The following is a 17840-nucleotide window of genomic DNA, read 5'->3' on the forward strand; positions in this document are numbered from 1 at the left end:
AACATCCACAAATCAATCAATGTGATACACCACATTAACAAAATGAAAAATAAAAATCACATGATCATATCAATAAATGCAGAAAAATCATTTCATAAAATCCAGCAGCCATTTATGATAAAAACCGTTAAGAAAGTGGGAATAGAGCGATCATATCGCAACATAATAAAGGCCATTTATAAGAAAGCCACAGCTAACATCATGCTCAACGGGGAAAAGCTAAAACCATTCCCCCTAAGATCAAGAACAAGGCAAGGTTGCCCACTTCCTCCACTTCTATTCAACATAGTGCTGGAAGTTCTAGCAACAGCAATCAGACAAGAAAAAGAAATAAAAGGCATCCAAATTGGTAAGGAGGAAGTAAAATTGTCATTATATACAAATGATATGATACTATATATAGAGATCCCTAAAGACTCCACCAAGAAACTATTAGAGATGATAGATGAATTTAGTAAAGTAGCAGGATACAAAATTAATATTCAGAAATCAGTTGCATTTGTATATACCAATAATAAAACATCAGAAGGAGATATTAAGAAAACAATCCCATTTACAATTGCTTCAAAGACTATAAAATACCTGGCAATAAATTTAACCAAAGAAGTAAAAGATCTGTACTCAGAAAATTATAAGACACTGAAGAAAGAAATGAAGGAAGATACAGATAAATTGAAACACATACCATGTTCATGGATAGGAAGAATTAATATAGTTAAAATGTCCATAGTACGTAAGGCAATATACATATTCAACACAATTCCTATCAAACTACAAACGACGTTTTTCACAGAAATAGAACATATAATCCTAAAATTTATATGGGACCACAAAAAACTCCGGGTAGCCTCAACAATCTTGAGAAATAAGAACAAAGTGGGAGCAATAACGATACCTGACATCAAATTATACTACAAGGCTACAGTAATCAAAACAGCATGGTACTGGCATAAAAACAGACATATAGATCAATGGAACAGAATAAAGAGTCCAGAAATAAATCCATGCCTATATGGCCATTTAATCTACGACAATGGAAGCAAGAATGTACAGTGGGGTAAAGACAGTCTATTCAATAAATGGTGCTGGGAAACCTGGACAGACACATGGAAAAAAATGAAGCTGGACCACCTCCTTACACCATATACAAAAATAAATTCAAAATGGCTTAAAGACTTAAATGTAAGATCTGAAACCATGAAATACCTAGAAGAAAATATAGGAAGAAACTTCACAGACGTTCCTCGGAGTAAGATATTTACTGATATATCCCCTCGCACGAGGGTAGTAAGAGGAAAAATAAACGTGGGATTACATCAAACTAAAAAGTTTTTTTCACAGCCAAGGAAACCATCGATAAAACGAAAAGGGATCCTACTGAATGGGAAAGATATTTGCCAATGTATATATCTGATAAGGGGTTAATATCACAAATTTATAAAAAAACTCACTCATCTCAACTCCAAAAAAACAAATAACTCAATTAAAAAATGGGCAGAGGATATGAAGAGACATTTCTCTAAGAAGGACATACAGATGGCAAACAGACATATGAAGAAATGCTCAACCTCACTAACCATCAGAGAAATGCAAATGAAAACCACAATGAGATACCACTTCACCCCGGTCAAAATGGCTGTCATCAACAAATGAACAAACAACAAGTGCTGGCACGGATGTGGAGAAAAGGGAACGCTTGTGCGCTGTTGGTGGGATTGGAGATTGGTGCAGCCACTATGGAAAACAGTGTGGAGGTATCTCAAAAATCTGAAAATGGAACTACCTTATGATCCAGCAATTCCACTCCTAGGTATCTATCCGGAGAAATCCACAACTCCAATTCAAAAATCTTTATGCACTCCTATGTTTATTGCAGCACTATACACAATAGCCAAGACATGGAAACAACCGAAATGCCCATCGGTAGATGACTGGATTAAGAAACTGTGGTACACTTATACAATGGAATATTATGCAGCCATAAAGAAGAAAGAAATCTTACCATTTGCAACAACATGGATGGACCTAGAGAACATTATGTTAAGTGAAATAAGTCAGACAGAGAAAGAAAAATACCATATGAGCTCACTTATATGCGGAATCTAAAGAAAAGAGTAAGTGAATGAACTAATCAAAATCAGTTTTGGAAACATAAAGGAAAAACTGAGGGTTGCTAGATGGGTGGGGGGGGTTGGGGATAAGGGGAAGGTAAGGGGATTAGAAAACAGTCGGTAACCACAAGATGGCCACGGGGTCTTGAAAATTAATTTGGGGAAAGTAACCAATAATGTTGTGGAGATTTTGTGGAGTGTCCAATGGACACGTGTCCCATTTGGGAGACCACATCAGGGATGATGTGGATGCCTGATCACTGTGCTGTGCACCTGAAGCTGAATGATAATGAATGCCAACTATGATTTTATATATATATATGTATATATATGTATGTATATACTTACAAGAAGCAGAGTACAGCATTAGGAATAGAGACAGTGGAAATGTAATGGCTCTGTGCGATGTCAGGGGGACGGTGGATGGGGGGAGGGGGTTCACACAGTGTGAGGGATATAAATGATACACGTTTAAGTATTACTTTGTCCTGTGCACCTGAAACTAATAAAAAATAAAATAAACAAAATAAAATAAAATAAAATAAAAAAAACAACTCATAGACACAGACAATAGTTTAGTGGTTACCAAAAGATAAGGAGGGAGGTGGGTAGGAGATGAGGGTAAGGGGGATCAAATATATGGTGATGGAAGGAGAACTGACTCTGGGTGGTGAACACGCAATGGGATTTATAGATGATGTAATACAGAATTGTACACCTGAAATCTATGTAACTTTACTAACAATTGTCACCCCAATAAACTTTATTTAAAAAAAAATAAAATAAAGAAAAAAGGATGTAAAGTAGTTTAACCTTCTATACGACACAAAATACTCTTTCCAGAAGAATCATTGTCTTCACTCTTTTGTAATGCAGGGGAAGGACAATCTAAAATCTATTTTGATGATGTTTAACTATTTCACAATCATTAAGGTCAGGAAGTCATTACTTTGTTTAATCTAAATCTTTCCAGCTGTGTTTGTACCTCGTGAAGCTAAGAAGTAATAAACTTAATAAAATTAGAATTATAATAACTATTGTGTCATTGGAATTAATTCCTGGTCGTTCACAAAAGGTGAAAAGTATTCACAGACTCAGCCTGAAATGGGGAGAGCAAGGACGTTGTTTATTAAAGAAGAAGGAAGCCGGCCTAGACATTGCCGGGGCAGAGGACTTCACCTGACTTTAGGTTAGCTTTTTCTTATATAGGAAAGTGTAGGTAAATTTCCGTAAGGCAGGAGATGTGATGTGTAGCCTGAGGTCATTTGATTGACATAAGTAGTACCTTGGTTTTCGAGTGTCTCTGTTGACAAACATTTCGGTTTATGAACGCCATAAATCCAGAAGTAAATGCTTCGGTTTTCGAACACACCGCAGAAGTCAAACATGTCATGTGATTTCCGCTGCGTGCAAGATCCGGAGGCCTAGCTGTTGGCTGTTTTCGAATGTTTCAGAGCTCGAACAGTCTTCTGGAAGGGATTACGTTTGAAAACCGAGGTACCACTGTATGTTGGTTATATAACTAGTTTCTTTCTGCACATGCTCTTACCCAGAATGCATACAGAGAAACCCACAGGGAGGGGGCAAGACTTTATGTTCATTTCTTTTTTTGTTTTGTTTTTTAATTTATTGGGGTGACAACTGTTAGTAAAATTACATAGATTTCAGGTGTACAATTCAGTATTACATCATCTATAAATCCCATTGTGTGTTTATCACCCAGAGTCAGTTCTCCTTCCATCACCATATATTTGATCCCCCTTACCCTCATCTCCCACCTCCCACCCACCTTACTCTCTGGTAACCACTAAACTATTATCTGTCTATGAGTAACTGTTTCTCATTTGTTTGTCTTGTTCTTTTGTTGTTTTATATACCACATATCAGTGAAATCATATGGTTCTCTGCTTTTTCTGTCTGACTTATTTCGCTTGGCATTACAATCTCAAGATCCATCCATGTTGTCACAAATGTTCCTATATCATCTTTTCTTACCGCCAAATAATATTCCATTGTGTATATATACCACAACTTCTTTATCCATTCATCTCTCGGAGGACATTTTGGTTGTTTCCATGTCTTGGCCACCATAAACAAAGCTGCAATGAACACTGGAGCACACGTGTCTTTATGTGTAGATGTTTTCAGATTTTTTTGGTAGATACCCAGGAGAGGGATTGCTCGGTCATATGGCAATTCTATTCGTAATTGTTTGAGGAACCTCCACACTGCCTTCCATAACGGCTGCACCAGTCTGCATTCCCACCAACACTGTATGAGGGTTCCTTTTTCTCCACAGCCTCTCCAACACTTGTTACTATTTGTCTTGTTGATGATAGCCATTCTGACTGGGCTGAGGTGATATCTCATTGTGGTTTTTATTTGCATTTCTCTGATGATTAGTGATGTTGAGCATTTTTTCATATGTCTATTTGCCATTTGTATGTCCTCTTTGGAGAAATGTCTCTTCAGGTCCTCTGCCCATTTTTCAATTTGTTTGTTTGTTTTTTTTGTTGTTGAGTTGCATGAGTTCCTTGTATATTTTGGATATTAGCCCCTTATCAGAGGCACTGTTTGCAAAAATCTTCTCCCATTCAGTTGGTTGCCTCTTTATTTTGTCGATGGTTTCTTTTTCTGTGCAGAAGCTTTTAAGTTTCATATACTCCCATTCATTTATTTTAGCTTTTACTTCCATTGCCTTTGGAGTCAAATTCATAATATGTTCTTTGAACCCAAGGTCAGTAAGTTTAGTACCTATGTTTTCTTCTATGCAATTTATTGTGTCAGGTCTTATGCTTAAGTCTTTGATCCATTTTGAATTAATTTTGGTACATGGTGACAGATAGCAGTCCAGTTTCATTCTTTAGCACATGGCTATCCAATTCTCCCAGCACCATTTATTGAAGAGGCTGTCTTTCTTCCATTGTATGTTTTTAGCTTCTTTGTCAAAAATTATCTGTGCATATTTATGTGGTTTTATTTCTGGGTTCTCAATTCTATTCCATTGGTCTATGTGTCTGTTTTTCTGCCAATACCATGCTGTTTTGATTATTGTAGCACTGTAGTACAAGCTAAAGTCAGAGAGTTTGATACCTCCAGTATTGTTCTTTTTTCTTAAGATTGCTTTGGCTATTCGGGGTCTCATGTGGTTCCAAACAAATCTGATGATTTTTTGTTCTATTTCTTTAAAAAATGCCATTGGGATTTTGATGGGGATTGCATTAAATCTGTATATTGCTTTGGGTAATATGGCCATTTTAACTATGTTGATTCTTCCAATCCATGAGCACTGAATGTCTTTCCATTTCTTTGTGTCTTATTCAATTTCTTTCAAAAATGTCTTATAGTTTTCAGCATATAGGTCCCACACATCCTTGGTTAACTTTATTCCTAGGTATTTTGTTCTTTTTGCTGCAATTGCAAAAGGAATTGTTTTTTATATTTCATTTTCTGAGATTTCATTGTTAGTATATAGGAATGCAATGGACTTTTGTATGTTGATTTTGTAGCCAGCAACTTTACTGTATTCGTTGATTGTTTGTAATAGCTTTTGGTGGAGTCTTTAGGGTTTTCTATATATAGCATCATGTCATCTGCAAAGAGTGATAATTTAACTTTTTCATTTCCAATGTGTATGCCTTTTATTTCTTTCTCTTGCCTGATTGCCTTGGCCAGGACTTCCAACATTATGTTGAAAAGCAGAGGTGATAGGGGACAGCCCTGTCGTGTTCCTGAACGTAGAGCAAAGGGCTTCAGTTTTTCACCATTAATTATGAGATTAGCTGAGGGCTTGTCATATATGGCCTTTATTATGTTAAGGTATTTTCCTTCTACACCTATTTTATTAAGTGTTTAGTCATAAATGGATGTTGAATCACGTCGAATGCTTTTTCTGCATCAATTGATATTATCATGTGATTTCTGTCCTTTATTTTGTTTATGTGATGTATCACATTGATGGATTTACGGATGTTGAACCATCCTTGTGCCCCACGGATGTACTCCACTTGATCATAATGAATGATATTTTTAATGAATTGTTGTATTCGATTTGCTAGAATTTTGTTTAGGATTTTTGCATCAGTATTCATCAGAGATATTGGTCTGTAGTTTTCTTTTTTTCTGTTATCCTTACCAGGTTTTGGTATCAGAGTAATGTTAGCCTCATAAAATTAGTTAAGGAGTACTGTCTCTTCTTCAATTTTTTGAAAGAGTTTGAGCAGGATTGGTATTAGATCCTCTTTGAAGGTTTGGTAGAATTCACTAGTGAAGCCATCTGGTCCCGGATTTGCTTTTGGGAAGGTTTTGGATGACTGATTCAATTTCGTTACTGGTGATCGGTCTGTTTAGATTTTCCAGTTCTTCATGGTTCAGCCTAGGAAGGCTGTATGTTTCTAAGAACTTGTCCATTTCTTCTAGGTTATTGAATTTGGTGGCATATAGTCCTTCATAGTAATCTTGGATGATCCTTTGTATTTCTGTGGTGTCCGTGATAACTTCCCCTTTTTCATTTCTGATTTTGTTAATTAATGTCTTCTCTCTTTTTATCTTAGTGAGTCTAGCCAAGGGTTTGTCAATTTTGTTAATCTTTTCAAACAACCAGCTCTTTGTCACACTAATTTTTTCTATTGACTTTTTGTTTTCTGTTTCATTTAGTTCTGCTCTGATTTTTGTTATTTCCTTTCTTCTGCTGACCTTAGGTTTCACTTGTTCTTCTTTTTCTAGTTCTTGAAGATTTAACATGAGATTATTTATTTGGGATTTTTCTTGTTTCTTGACATAGGCCTGTAGTGATATAAATTTCCCTCTTAAAACTGTTTTTGCTGCATCCCAAAAATTTTGGTAGGATGTATTTTCATTGTCATTTGTTTCTATGTATCTTTTGATCTCTCCTCTAATTTCTTCTTTGACCTGGTTGTTCTTTAAAAGTATGTTGTTTAATCTCCATGTGTTTCTGTTTTTTCCTGCTTTCTTTTTGCTGTTTATCTCCAATTTCAAAGACTTGTGATCAGAGAATATGCTTGGTATGATTTCAATCTTCTTAAATTTTCTGAGGCTGATTTTATGTCCAAATATATGGTCTATCCTTGAGAATGTTCCATGTACACTAGAAAAAAATGTATAGTCTGATGTTTTAGAATGAAGTGCTCTATATATGTCAATTATGTCCATTTCATCTAATGTGTCATTTAGGGCTGCTATTTCGTTATTCATTTTCTGTTTGGATGATCTATCCATAGCTGTCAGTGATGTATCTAGGTCCCCTAGTATAATTGTGTTTTGGTCAATTTCTCCCTTTAGTTCTGTTAGTAGTTGCTTGGTATATTTTGGTGCTCCCTGATTGGGCATAAATATTGATGACTGTTATGTCTTCTTGTTGTAAAGTCCCCTTTACCATTATGAAATGTCCATCTTTGTCTCTTGTTATCTTTTTCACCCTGAAGTCTGTTTCCTCTGATATCATTATGGCTACACCTGATTTTCTCTGGGTACTATTTGCTTGGAGTGTCTATGTTTGTCCTTGTAGCTGAGATGTGTCTCTTGGAGACAGCATATGGTTGGATTAATTTTTTTGATCCAATCTGCTACTCTGTGCCTTTTTATTGGTGAGTTCAGTCCATTTACATTTATGGTGTTAATTGATGTGTGAGGATTTCCTGTCATTCTATCTTTAGTTTTCTGGTAAGGCTGTGTCTCCATTGTTTCTTTGCCTTTTTATTGTTGTCTATTATTTCTGTATGGTGGTATTCTATGATATTTCAATCTGTTTCTTCTTTTATTACAGTATATATATCAGTTCTGGATTTTTCTTGAGTGGCTACCCTTAAGTTTAAGTAAAAGAAAGTTTGATATTCAGAGTATTCCATTTTCTTTAGCACGCTTACTTTGTCCATTCCCATATTCCACTTCAGGCCTTTACTCTCCCTCTTTTCATGTTTTGGTTGCCACAAATTGTTCCTGTTGATGGTGGTCGAATAGCATCCTTTAGTATTCCTTGTAGTGCAGGTCGTGTATTAGAAAATTCCCTCAGCTTCCATATGTCTGGAAAGGTCTTTATTCCTCCTTCATATCTAAAGGATATCTTTGCTGGATAACATTATTCTTGGCTCATAATTTCTCTCTTTTAATAGTTTGAATATTTGGTTCCACTCCCTCGTGGCTTGTAGAGTTTCTGCTGAAAAATCTGATGATAATGTAATGGGCTTTCCTTTGTAGGTTACCGTCTTTTTTTCCCTGGCTGCCTTGAGGATTCTTTCTTTGTCGTTGATTTTAGACAGCTTCAATACAATGAACATTGGAGAAGGCTTGTTGGGATTGAGGTAATTAGGTGTTCTATTTGTTTCTTGGATTCGAAGATCCAGTTCTGTCCACAAGTTTGTGAAGTTCTCATCAACAATTTGTTTGAATATATTCTCTGTTCCCTTCTCTCTTTCTTCTCCTTCTGGTATGCCCATTATTCTTATATTGCTCTTTCTGATAGAGTCAGAAAGTTCTTGTAGAGTTCTTTCATTTCTTTTAAGTCTCAAGTCTCTTTCTTCTCCCATCTGTGTCATTTCGAGGTTTCTATCTTCGATGTCACTGATTCTTTCCTCCATCTGGTCAACTCTACTACGTAAGCTGGTTATTTCATTCTTAATTTCTTCTATTGAGTTATTAATCTCCAGAAATTCTATTTGGTTCTTTTGTGAAATTTCAATCTCTTTGGTAAAATGTTCATGTTGTTCTTTGATTGTGTTTCTGAGTTCATTATACTGCCTTTCTGTGTTTTCTTGCATCTCATTGAGTTTTTTCAGAACTGCAATCTTTAATTCTCTGTCGTTTAAGTCACATATTTCCATATCTTTAAGTTCATTGTCTGGAGACTTTTTACTTTCTTTCTAAGCTGTTTTGTTGCCTTGGTTATTCATGGCAATTACTGATTTATTATTTCTCTTCCTAGACATCTACAGGAGTGGCTTCTGCAACAGGTTGATGGGAAGAGGTCTTTCTTTTGTTTTCCAGTACTTGTTGGTAGAATGTTTTATATTCTCTCCGACTGTAGCTCTTTTTTTGTCTCATACGGTAGTGCTATGTTTTCTCTGCACTATTCCAGCTTCTCACACAATTGGGGGGATTCCCTGGGATATGGGCTTCTCCTCTGTTAATAGTTCACTTGGGTCTCAGGGCGCAGTGTCCGTGTGGGTATGTTGAGAGCTTTTGAAGTTCCAATGCTCTTCCTGCACCAGATTCAGAGTCCGTATGTTTGACCTGTTCCGTTTACTCCTGCAGGGATCCGCCCAGATAGGTGGGGTCAGGGGAGGGGTAAGTTGTGAGAGGTTGCCCCGAACAATGGCGGCGACCACCACCACAGCCGGTCCTGCTTCCACAGCTCCCTCCCCTTTGCCAGAACTAGTTGGGCTGCAAATCTGTGTCTGTGGTCCACAGTTCTCAGAACAGCAAATATTCTGTTCTTTTGATCTGACACTGCTACTGTTCTGCTTCTAGCACCGGGTGGGTGGGGGCGGAGTGAGCTCTGGGAGGGTAGGAAGGAGGCGGCTAGTCTCAGTGCCTAAGGCTTCCATTCTCTGCTCTGCAGTGTGGGCTTAAACCACCGTTTTCAGCCTTCTTGCCTCAGTCTTTTCTCCGAGCTCTCTGCCGTGAGCGTTGGGTTCAGCCGTGTTATATGCTGCCCCCTTAGCCCTGTGGGCCATAAGCGGAGCCCTAGCAGTCCAAGTTCTTTCCTGTCCTGCAGCTGCGGTAGTTCCGGGATGCAGGGAGCTCGGAGCACTGAGCTAGGTCTGCGTCCTGCGCCCGTGCGGCTCCATCTCCTCACTTCTCACTTCCCTCCTTCCCCATCTCATGCAATTCGCCCACCTTTCGGTGAATTCAGTAGTGGGCCTCTTTGTCTTGCCTGTCTGCTGTGCAGGGAGTCCTTTGTGGAGTTATTGTTTTTCGATTAGTTGTAAATTCTGGGGGAGCTTTACAGAGGCTCACCTCATGGCGGCATTTTGATGACGTCTCCTTTATGTTTATTTCATTCTAATTGCATTATAATTAGGCTAGAGTTCAACTGATGGGCAGGTTTTGGCAGTTTGTGCATGTGTTAAGAACCAGTTAAAACCAGTTGAGTGTTATCTCCTCTTTTTATGAGGGTTTACCCATCTTAGATTTACTTCTAGGGAATGAATCTGGGAGGTTCCTGGGGATGGGATGCAGGCCAGGGCAGTCCCCTTTCAGGTTCACTTTTATTAACCCTTTTCTGCCTCATCAATAACATTCTTAAAATTATAAAAATGAAAATTCCTCACAATAATAAGAATAATATTTATTATGTTTTGATATACTAAGCTCCATTCCAAGTTTACTACATGTATTCATATGAGGTCTGACAATTAAGTTCATGATCTTGTTGCAACGATGTTGCTAACCTTTTTTGATATCAGAGGGATTATTCATTATGAATTTGTACCAACTGCACAAACAGTTAACCAAGTTTACTATTTGGAAGTGCTGAAAAGCCTGCATGAAAAAGTTAGACCACCTGAACTTTTTGCCAACAATTCATGGCACTTGCATCACGACAATGTACCAGCTCACACGGCACTGTCTGTGAAGGAGTTTCTAGCCAGTAAACAAATAGCTGTATTGGAACACCCTCCCTACTCAACTGATCTGGTCCCCAATGACTTTTCTGTTTACCTGAAGATAAAAGAAATATGGAAAGGAAGACATTTTGATGACATTCAGGACATCGAGGCTCTGTTCTCATCAAGGACATCATGACAGCTCTGATGGCCATTCCAGAAAATGAGTTGCAAAATTTCTTTGAAGGGTAGACTAGGTGCTGGCATTGGTGCATAACTTTCCAAGGGGAGTACTTCAGAGGAGACCATAGTGATATTCTGTAATGAAGTATGCAGCAGTTTTCCTAGGATGAGTTCTTGAACTTAATTGTCCGATCTCGTACATTCAATCCCCATCAATATTTCATGAAATAAGTAATATTACTTTTTCCATTATACATACTAAAAGGTAAAGTGACTTATTTAGAATCTTGTAATTAGAAATTGGATGCCTAGGAGTTAGACTCCAGTATAATGTCTCTTAACTGCTGTGCTACATGGCTTTCTGAATTAATACTGAGAAAGATATTATTTTTTCAGAAGAGATGATTTTTGAAGATATATATATATACCTTCATATATATATATATATATATATACATATATATACACACACAAATATGTGTATATATATGTATATATGTATATATATATATATATATATATATAAAATGAGAGAAAAACATTTTTTCAGTTTGTATACACAAAGGTATCACTTCTGATTTTTTTTTTCTTTTCATTAATTGTTGTTTTTATTTTTTTTCTTTTCTTTTTTTTTTTTATTTATTTATTTTTTAATTTATTGGGGTGACAATTGTTAGTAGAATTACATAGATTTCAGTTGTGCAATTCTGAATCACATCATCCATAAATCACACTGTGTATATATATATATCTTCAAAAATCATCTCTTCTGAAAAAATAATATCTATAAGAGGATTTTAGAATCAAGAGTACATCAAAAACTTTCTGGGTTTTCAGATATGTCTCCCTTCAGTTCAATGATACAGTATTTGATAAACAAATCTGTGTTTTCACATATTATCATTAGGGAATTTAATGAAACTAGAAATAATGTTGGATAATATTAAGATAATAAAGTTAATGTGTTCTCTAAAAAAAAAAAAAAAAAAAAAATACTGAGAAAGGACTCAAGGATACTCAATCCAGCAACTTCGAGGGGTAGGAATTGTGCTAGTTCTTTCTCACATTTTACCTACTTAATAGTAATAGCAGCCTGTGTACTAGGCATGACTAATGTGGTGGGGCAAAGTCCTAAGCTTCACAACTGTGTGCCTGCCATTCTCGAAGCCTTTGAGGCTCTTTTCACACCGCTTGCCTGCCTCCTCCTTATCCTTTAAGGCTAAGCTCATATATAGTAATTTCAAAAACCTTTATCTGATATTTCTGGACATGGTTGTAAGTAATTTCCCCACTTCCTTGAATAAGACACTGCTTATGCCTTACATTATAGGACTACTTAATCTGCCAGGAAATATTTTCTACATATTTACCTCCCTTTCTGGACTGTGAGTCTCAAAGTAACAGACACTGTTTATCTCTATAATTTCAGCAGCTGGTATTTAATAAATGTGAGTTTGAAACCAGAGGGTAGCCAAGTCGGGGGCTCGGGCTGCCTGTGCAGCTCAAAACTACACATAAGTTGGGCAATAGGATAAGCATTTATTGTCAGACCACTGGTGATTTGAGAAGGCAGCAGGTTAACACTTTAAAAAACGGCCCTAATGTTGTAAGATCTGGGCATTCCTCCAGAGGCTACATGATGGTTCCAGGGTCTGTATGGAGCCTTCCTTCTGTCAACTGTGGCTTTCTGGGGGCATTAGCAACCCAGGAACAATGATTGGAGTAGCCTGGAAAGAATGCTAGACCATAGAGAATGTGATCGATATTCTAAGGGTATTAATCATGAGTTTCAGGGTAATTTTCTAAAGCAGGGAACTGGGACAGGGGACGTTCCAAGCTCAAGCCACAGGGAGTGATCTATTGTTAAGCTATAGGTCAAGGAGAGGTGAGGCCAGTGACATTGTGAAGGTTCTACTACAAGGGTCCCAATAGGGCCCTGCCTCAAGTTGAATTATTTGAATAGGAAAAAAGTCAATTAAATGTTAGCAGTAACACCTTATTAAATAACCAAAATTAAGTTGAGGGCTTTTGTTGTTGTTTTTGTTTTTACCTTTTTTCTGTCCATCCCCTAACAGAAGATAGAATGTGTCTATATTTGTTTAAATTGTAACACTGTTCTTAATGAAAAAGAAGTAGGAGAGTGTATTATGTTTTAATTTGGTCATGCATTTTGTCAGATCTATCCAGGGTAAATGTGGGTACCTAGTCAATGAAATATTCCATGTCTTTTCACAATTGTCCCCCAGCCCTCACCTGCTGAAAAATAAAACTACAACCACTTCTGCCACTCCCTACTCCTCTGTGTCTTATAATATCATGCTCCAATCTTTCTCACAACTTGTTTTCTTTAGCAGGGGCAGAAAGGAAGGCAGAAAATCAAGTCATTGTCCAATACCGACAGTTCTGTTTTCAATGCTTCTTGCATGAAAGCCTATATTTTTCTAGAAAAGTTGGAGAACTGATAAGATTATGGTGCCTCCTTCAACCATGTAATTGAGACAGGTTAGTTAGTATGTTGCTAGGTAGACAGGGAGGTCCCTGGTGGAATAAACAAGACAGACATATTCTAAGACTTCAGGTTTTGAAATCACTCCTTCACTCCAGGACAAAACGCAACAGTGCCTTGAGGTTAATCATAAAATTCCTGTTGGCCTTACAAATGGAGCAGATCTGATAGATAAGAGTGGGTTATTTTGCTAATTCCTTCAAGATGGGCAAGCAGAACAAACCTGGTAGACAAATTTCATTACAAGGCACCAGTCCCCTTCCCCAAACAGGCAAGGGAAGATATAAAAGTAAGATCTTTTGCCTCAGTCACTGGACACCCCCATTCGGGACCCCTTCACACTCAGGAGCTCTGACCGTTTGCTTTCAATAAACTATCCTCTTTTTAAAACTCTTTGCCTCTCCTGCGTCCGTGTTTCAATTCTTCGGTCTCACGAGACACAATCCTAGCAATCACTCACTCACTCACTCAAAATTCCCCTACATCATTTGGGAACTCACGGAGAAATATTCCTACAACATAATTTCAAACAAAAATAATTCTTAATTAAGTCTAGTGAATTTCTGATATATTCCACAATAAAAAAGTCAAATAAAAAATAAACTATGTTTCCTAAGCATATGACCAATTTGTCTAGTGGGTGATCCAACACTTATCTCTGTTCTCCATCCCTGCTGTGACTAGTTTAGATGCTTTTGTCCTCTTCCTTTAGCTACCCCTCTTACAACTACTCTTTTAAGTGGCCAGTTGTTCCACATTCTATCATCATATTAATCCGACCAAAATACAGTTCTGAGTTTTGAGCCAGTGCACAGCACATTTCGTGGCAAAATTAAGTGTTTAATAAATGTATGAGGTCTGACAATTAAGCTCATGAACTTGTTGCAACGATGTTGCTAACTTTTTTTGATATCAGAGGGATTATTCATTATGAATTTGTACCAATTGGACAAACAGTTAACCAAGTTTACTATTTGGAAGTGCTGAAAAGCCTGCATGAAAAAGTTAGACGACCTGAACTTTTCGCCAACAATTCATGGCACTTGCATCACGACAATGCACCTTCTCACATGGCACTGTGAGGGAGTTTTTAGCCCATAAAAAAATAACTGTAGTGGAACACCCTCCCTACTCACCTGATCAGGCCCCCAATGACTTCTTTCTTTACCCGGAGATAAAGGAAATATTGAAAGGAAGACCTTTTGATGACATTCAGGACATCAAGTATAATATGATGACAGCTCTGACGGCCCTTCCAGAAAAAGAGTTCCAAAATTGCTTTGAAGGGTGGACTAGGCACTGGTATCGGTGCATAGCATCTCAAGGGGAGTACTTCGAAGGTGACCATAGTGATATTCAGCAATGAGGTATGTAGCACTTTTTCATGAACTTAATTTTCTGACCTTCATATATAAGAGGGATGTCACTCTTGCAAAACTCCCTTTTTGGAAAACAATTCAATGCTGCATAAGGATATGGCAGAAAAAGCTTCTGTGTGACCAGAGGACTTGAGAGAAAAAAGAACAAAGGATACTTATAAAGTTATGTGCTGTGGAATTCAGAATATAATAGCCTCTTCCATACTATTCAGTGATAAAAAGGAATGAGCTATGTGGATGAAAAAGGGGCCACATACTAAACCTGACAAGCTTGGGGAGGCCAGCATGGTAGCCCTACAAACTCAGAGACCAAAATTAACCAAATATGGTGGACTAAACATAAAAATTCCTAACTAAAAGCTGCTCATGGTGGGTAGTCACATCCTTGGCCTGTAGCTTCCTTGACAAAAGTCAAAGTCAATCTTTACTTTAAATAAGACTGTCTATTGTCTTTTTGTGTCTAAGATAACATACCTTTGGAATGTCATAGTAATCCCTTTTTCTGGACCCCTCAGGGCGCAATCCACCACACCAGAGCACCAGACTACAGAACCCTCATTATTATCTTGTTCCTGGTATACCATCTCTATGTGCTATAAAATGTTGTTAACTATCCTGTTACCACCAATGTAAAAGAAGTATGTGTCTCTACATTTTACTTTTTTCCAGTTTCAGAGATTTCCCCACTTTGCTTTCTCCCAGCTCCTTAATCTACTACCAATGGATTTCATGTAACCCTCCTTTATCTCCTCCTTTGATTCTAATGTATAAAAAAAGATGCAAAACTGCCTTTCTCTAGGGCATTTTCTTAATCCATTGAGATTTTGCTTCTTGGCAATTGTCAGTTTGGCTCAGATAAACTCATTAAAGTTCTCTGCAGGTTTGGATGTTTCTTATGTCGATAATCCCCAATTTTGATGTGAATAAAATGTTGAAATTTGGGTGGTGTGGAAAGTTCTCTAACTTCTTCAATTTCTTTTTATTCTCCCTTTCTCTTTTCCCTCTTTCTCGTCTTTCTTTTTCTTCCCCCTAAAATATTTACCATTATCTTGGGTTATGGAGAATATTGTCATCCATAAGAGAGTAATTTCACTTTAGTTAAATCTCACCTGTTTGCAAGCATCCTTCATGTACCCAATAGTTTTTATTAGAAATTAGGTCTTAAGGGGCTTCTTGATCTTTCAGAGTCAAGAGTTCTGCATTTTAAGGATTTATCCCTTTTTGGGAAGATTTTATTTTTAAAGCATAAAGTGTATACAAGAAGAATGTTATAAAAATACTTTATGTCTTTGGATAAGTTTTAAAGGAGGGTACTCCATCTTTTCTGGTTTCTATTAGATACCTATATTTGCAACATTTAAAGTGGTTGAACTCTTTTTATATCTTGTACTTTTCCTGGATTCTTCCATTTGTAACATTCAGATTGTGGAAATGACAAAGAAGCTGCTACTAGACGATAGTAGGTAGCTGGAAGTGATTGGTGAATCACTTCAGGTTGGGTGACATTTGTTTCTCAGGCATCACAAATCAATAACCCCTCTAAGTAGGTGCTTGAATTTAGGAAACAAATAAAAACAGAAGGTAAAATGGTGATGGTCTCTACAATGACTCCCAAAAGTTTGCTTCTCAAAATAAATGAAGATAGAAATTCTTAGCATACAAATGAGAACTTTTCAACATACCATGTACTCGTATGCATAAAATTCCATGTTAACAAACAGATTTCAGTTTCAGAGATTTGTATTGTTTGTATGCTGTATTTAGCTGAAATGAAAATCCAACTCTCTGGTGTTCATCTTACTTCAGTAATATGCTGATTTCATCTTCATGGCATGTAAGAGTTAATGTCATAAATTGACACTAATTTACTAGTAAAGATATGCTTAGAGAAAGAAATAGTTCAATATTTTTCTTAACTGACTGTGTTTGCAGGATAAAAATCAACAGATTATGAATCAATAGTTGCCAAGAATATCAGTGCTTTCCATTAGCACTTACACCATTTATTGATTACATATTTCCCTTAGAACATTTCTACTTTGACAAGCCAACGCAGTTTCTGAAAAAATGTTAGTAACACAAGCTGCTGCTTTGGCTTCCTATGTTGATAGAAACAAATTGCCTGAATTCTACATTTGTGATCCATATTATTTTCTTTACTACACTTTGAATAAAAGGGGGCTGCTAAACTGCAAACTATTCAAATACATTTCTTTCTGCACTGATAAATTCTTCCAAGTTTTCCAGAGTTGGAAAATGTGGTATGGCCCTTTCTATATTTTCAAAGCTGGTGGCTGGCTCACTGTGTAAATAATTATGACTCCTCAGGATGTTTCTAATGCATCACATATGTTGCGCATTTTACAGGTTTCAAAGCTCTTTCATATATTATTTCACAAAGCTAGGATATGGTGGAGCCAAGATCAGAACTTAAGTTTTCAGGTTTGAGTGCCATTCTAATATGAATTTAGAACATTACTGCTTTTGGCCAAGGGGCAGTGCATGTGATAGAAATTACGTATTTTGCAATTTAGGATGTGGTGGTACCAGATAGCACTTCTCATTTTTATCACTATGACCTCTTGATATAAGTAGATCTCATTGCTATTCTTTCCTCTGATTTCCTTAATAATTAATCTTATTTGTATTTTATTGGGGAACAGTGTGTTTTTCCAGGACCCATCAGCTCCAAGTCAAGTCATTGTTTTCTTCTTGTTTTTTTTTAATTAAAGTTTATTGGGGTGACAATTGTTAGTAAAGTTACATAAATTTCAGGTATACAATTCTGTATTACATCCTCTATAAATCACATTGTGTGTTCTCCACTCAGAGTCAGTTCTCCTAAGTCATTGTTTTCAATCTAATTATGGAGGGTACAGCTCACTGGCCCATGTGGGAATTGAACCAGCGACCTTGGTGTTATGAGCACTGCAGTCTAACAAACTGAGCCAAATGGCTGCCCATTAATCATATTTTTGAATAAGAATTTTAAGACCTGACCTAAATATTATAATTAACACACTGAAAGGATATATCAACATCACCCACTTTATGTCCCTTTTCCAGTGTGGATACTCATGAATGTAATTTAATGCTA

The 17840-nt window shown here is 36.9% G+C and overlaps 1 protein-coding gene across 1 annotated transcript in view; it reads left to right on the forward strand.

Moving 5' to 3' along the window:
• SLC26A7 (solute carrier family 26 member 7) overlaps positions 1-17840 on the forward strand; it is a 445736-nt gene that overhangs the window by 278931 nt on the left and 148965 nt on the right. The gene's annotated exons all lie outside the window — the stretch shown is intronic.

This window comes from Rhinolophus ferrumequinum, chromosome 14 (assembly GCF_004115265.2).
Source record: "Rhinolophus ferrumequinum isolate MPI-CBG mRhiFer1 chromosome 14, mRhiFer1_v1.p, whole genome shotgun sequence".
Classification (NCBI taxonomy): domain Eukaryota; kingdom Metazoa; phylum Chordata; class Mammalia; order Chiroptera; family Rhinolophidae; genus Rhinolophus; species Rhinolophus ferrumequinum.